The sequence below is a fragment of the Pinus tabuliformis genome, chromosome 1_2 (assembly GCF_031772625.1).
Source record: "Pinus tabuliformis cultivar Carrire ecotype Pingquan chromosome 1_2, CPIR1, whole genome shotgun sequence".
In the NCBI taxonomy this organism is placed as follows: Eukaryota; Viridiplantae; Streptophyta; class Pinopsida; order Pinales; family Pinaceae; genus Pinus; species Pinus tabuliformis.
In genome coordinates, this window is record NC_142298.1 from 1,235,192,698 (window position 1) to 1,235,197,901 (window position 5,204).

Sequence of the window (5,204 nt, forward strand, 5' to 3'; positions counted from 1 at the left end):
CTTCTTCTTCGCTATGCTGATGATATTGTTATTTTGGCAGGGTGCCCATTTGATCTTGATAAGCAACTCAGGATTCTTAAGGATTTTTGCTATACCATGGGTATGACTGTTAACACTGACAAAACAAAAGTTATGATTATCAAATCTAAAAAGGATTACGCTAATTTTATGTATGACAATAATAACTTGGAGGAAGTGTATTCTTACAAGTACTTAGGAATTGATATTCATCACAAGCTCAACTGGAACCATAGCATTGAGAAAAGGATTAATGGGGGGTGGAAAGCTTATTTTGGTCTTGAAAATAATTGTAAAACAGCAAACCTCGTAATGTGGGATAAAAAGAAGTTCCTCTTTGAAACTTTAGTCACTCGTGTTATTTTATATGGCTGTGAGGTTTGGGGTTGCAGCATTGTGGAGAAAGATTGAGCAAATCCATAAGCTTTTTATAACTTATAACCTGAAAATTAAAAGTAATACACCCTATCCTATTCTCCTTATAGAAGTAGGTCTTTCCCCTATTGAGAGCCTAGCTATGATTAGGTTTCTGTTGTACAAGCACAAACTCAATAACATAGACGATCATAGACTTCCTAAGCTAGCTTTAAATTCCAGCCAAAACCACGTAAGGCTCAATCGGGGTAGCATAAAGACACAAGGGCCTGGTTAAACTTTTGGGAGATCGACAAGAATGATGCATTGCAAGACATAAATAACATTAAAGATATTGTTATTTCCAAGTTCAAAGAAAAAATGTGGTGTGAGAAAGATTTAGCGAATAAAAGAAAATTAAGCTATTATAAGAAGGTCATCAACCCCACCCTAGAAGATCAAAAGTATCTCTCTATTTTAACTGGCTCAAAGAAGAAAATTAATATAGCAAAGATTAGAACGAATTCTCATGAGCTCCATAGTGAAACAAGTCGTTGGGCAGTTCCTAAAACGCCATGGATGGAAAGGATCTGCCATATATGTGAGAATAGGAACATCCAGGGCAGTTCATAAAACGCCATGGATGGAAAGGATCTGCCATATATGTGAGAATAGGAACATCCAGGATGAAAACTTCTTCCCCTTAGAGTGCTCCCCGTACAGCCACATTAGATCTCAATTTCACAATCTTTGTTACAATAGTGACCTTCTTAGCTTTTTACAATGTCAAAATTATAGTGAGCTCGGAAGGCTTCTCTCCAAGATTTTTGAGCATAGGAATAAAATCTTAAATCAAATTAAATAATTTGTTTTTAAATCCCATAGATAAATGTTTGGTCTCATGGGATGTTAACCATCATCATCATCATAAAAATTATTTTATATTTTAGATTTACTTAATTTTATTTACAAAACTTATATATTTAAATTTATAAATAACATAAAAATAACACATCTATGGATATGTAACATTATCATCCATATAACAATAATTTAAAAACATTTAACATAATGTAAACATCTACTTAAAAAATTTGCAAATCATTCGATTCCACTGCTACCAACAATGATGACATATCGTGATGTATCATCTCACCAACCAAGAAAACAATATTCAATAATATGTTTTTATATATTGCTTAGCATCTTGTTAAAAGAAATACATTGAACTCCTTTCCCTCTCTTTTATTTAGTGAGGATTTATTATTATTTTTCTCTTTGCGGCTTATTTTTAATTTACTATGCGTTATCTTATTTCCCTTTAAATTTTATATATATATATTTTTTTATAATATTTTATTTTATATTTATATTCGGTTACTTACCTCATTTTTCACATTATTATTTTCCTTGTAACATTTTATTTTATACTTTATTTTTTTACTTACCTCATTTTTCACATTATCTTTTTATTGCCTTTCGCTTTAATTTTTTATTATTTCGAAAATTTGTAAAGTATTCCTCTTCATTTGAATGGTTCAAAATATAATTTTAGTCCATGATATAAATTTATCAAATTTAATTTGCACATGCTAATTTAAATATTACAAATTAATTTAATTTTAAATGATATTTAATATAAAAAAGTTTTTCTATAATATAATATCAATGGTGGCGAACATAATATCAATAGTCATGGTTAACGGAAGCATTAAGAAGTTGATTCAAAGCCAACCATATTTCAATTAAAGTACATATACACTATATTTATATAAAATTTTAAATAATTATATTTTATAAATTAAATAAAATAGTTATAGAAGTGATTGGTTGTAAAATAAAATAAAAGTTATAGTTGATTTATATTAAATTTAAAAAAATTTAGAAATATTTTCCAAGTGAATTTATTTTGAATTAGATAAAAATTCATTGAAATTACAAGTTTAAATAATAAATTTTTTATTATCCAATTATCCAATTTTTTCCCAAAATAAAGAATCCATATTATAATAAAAACACATTTTAGACAATAACATATTAGGATTTGATAAAAATAAATTAACAGATTTCCAATAAAAACTAAAAAAAACCAATAAAAACTCTCAGAACCCAAAATAAAATAATTATAAACTTGAAAACCCATAAAATAAATAAATTAGAACAAACCATTTAGCTCAGAACTTTTTATATTATATCACAAGATGCCGAACTTAAATCATAAATGAGACTCGAGATTCTAAGTAGAACCAACTATTTCACTGTCAGGAAAACATTAGAACAAACTGGGTCACTGTCACGAAAATACTAAAGTCATTTTCTTCTTTTTTTTCCCTCGACCGTTTGCCCGGAAACGCTTATAAATAGATTTGGAAAGATCAGAGCCATCCATGTATGGTCCAGCTGCAGTTCTTCAGAGGCTATACAACTCATCGTTGAGATCACTAACACTAACATTCATAGCGGCCTCTATCGTTGTCTCTAAATCATACCATTAATCCGTGTTCAAAACTTCAACATAGTTGTTCTGGTTCACAATCCCTGCAAACGAATCTGTCCAATTTCACCAGGAGCAACTTCACTTGGTAGAAATGGGCGAGCTTCACAAGCTCTCTGTAATTCGCCTGCATTTCTTCAGAGCTCACCTAGGCAGTGTACCGAAATTTCAGAAACGTTTTCATACTTTCACAACCAACGTCCTGAAACCTCAGCGCTGGGCGAATGTAACACAAAAAACATGGTGGAAACCCAACATTGGTTCTGTCGTCAGTGCATTTCAAAAATTTTGAGCGCGATTTGAAATTCAAATTTCGAAGTTGGGAGGGTTTTCAAAATTCAAGTAAGCTTCTCATTAATGTTTTTTAAAGTCTAACCAGGTGGAGGAGTTGCCACGAAAGTTATGGAAATTTCGGTTATAAATTTGGCAAGGATTTTTGTAAATCCAAGTTATAGTTGTTAAATTTCAAAATTTTAGGTGTCCTAAAAATTTTTGATGATGGTGCGGGAATCCATTTCCACCTTCAAAAACATTATTCAAACACTAACTCTACCAGATTTTTAAAACTTTTTTACCCAAATTCCAGCTACTTTTGACCGTCCAAGCAATTCCTGCACCTCGTTAGATGACTCCATTTTTTAACTCGTATGTATCGTATACATCTGCTCTCAAAACTCAAATTTGAAATTTGAAATAGAGGGACTGTTGCCGCGTCTCGAAGGTAAAGCAACAAATATCTAGGCGATGTGCATTAATGCGGGAGTCAAAGCTGCGGAGCTGCCGGGAAATAGGGGAGAGCCGTGTGTCACACACCTCCACATAAAATATACCTAGTTAAAAAAAAATTATTTGTGGTAGTAAGTTACCACACGTACTCCTTTAAACGAGATCATCATTCAAAGGTTTATGCATCAATATTTAACCACTATGTATAACGTTATACCGCCTACCTCGTGAACATTTAACACCAATGAATGTTTATGTAATTCACCTTGGCCGCGCTAAGGTTCTACAGCCACATAAAGACTCTTAAGGTTTGGTTTAGCGTTGTTATACAACTTGTATTAATTGCTTACGTCCACGTTACTGACATTCGGCTGTAACCTTAACCCCTCCCAGTACATGGAGCCGTTGCTGTCTCGTTTTCCGATGGGCCAAGTGCAGGCTTGGCATGCTTACCTACCTACCGCACCGGTTATGAGAGTTCACAGCTGGACAGGTGGATTGGCGGGTACGCAAGGCCATGTGACACCTTGACTTTGGGGCCCTCGGCCTTCCCGCCTCCTCTTCCCGCTTCATTTGGACGCTCCGGATTTGGCTTGGAAATCGGACGGAGGAGATGGCTTTAAGGGTTTTGCTTCATTACATAAACCCCGTGAATTAAGGGCTAGGTTCATTTGTTCATTTGTGTAATCGGTCCGTCGACTTGGCTCACTGCTGCAAATCTATTTTGGTCTCTCCAGCTCACAGTTAAACTTGTTTTCGCTTTGGATGCTACATCAGACCAGCTCCAGAATTCTCCAGGTAACCCTCTACTCAGTTCACGATTGTGGTCTCGTTTCCTTCCACTGTAATATGTATTGTTTGCTTACGTTTGCCCTCTGTGGCAGGTGTATACCGAGGAGGAATGCATAACCCGGGTTCAGGGTCACGGTAAGGAATCCCCGACAAGTCTTCTCTCGGCGGTTACAGGTTAGTCCCATTTCAAATCCTCTGGTTCAGTTAATTTAAGGGTTTGGAGCCATTATCCTGAGCTATTTTCATGCTCATTGCAGACCTTCGAGGCTGCTGGCTTACACCTGGGGTCTGACGAGATACCCCTATGAGCACCCTCGAGATTTGGTTTTGGGCGGTCCCTTAATGGTTTGAGGTTTCCCCGGTTGTCCGCTTGCAGATGGAAACAAAGTTACAGTCTTTATTTCTTTACGGTCATGGTTGTTGCGTTGCAGTCGACTAGGGTCTTTAGGGTTTATATACTGTTGACTTAATCTGGCCGGAGGTTTGCCTTTAAGACTATGGCAACAGCCTCGGCTCTTTGGTTTTTCTATTTACTGTAAAATGTATATATTTCATGAACGGGTACATACTGCTCTTTTGATTATGAATGAGCTCATTATCTTGGTGTATTTTTCCCGAAGCATAAGCCTCTTCGTTATAGTTGTTTCTTCTTAATCCTACAGCCGCTCGGCCTTAATAGAGCTGACTGTATTCGGCTGCCGGTGTTTTGTTTATTTGTACATTTAACGCTGTGTAACTCAGCGTTACCATGATGTTGTTGTCCCTTGCGGCTATCTTATCATTAACGAATACTGATATGCATATTTCCACAGTTGGCGTA

General features: G+C 35.1%; 1 long non-coding RNA gene across 1 annotated transcript; it reads left to right on the forward strand.

The window, feature by feature from the left end:
* Positions 1–4,285: 4,285 nt before the first annotated feature.
* LOC149210695 (uncharacterized) lies at positions 4,286–5,204 on the forward strand. The gene is made up of 3 exons (XR_016252299.1): positions 4,286–4,390; positions 4,477–4,558; positions 4,642–5,204. It is a non-coding gene; the product is annotated as an uncharacterized LOC149210695 (long non-coding RNA).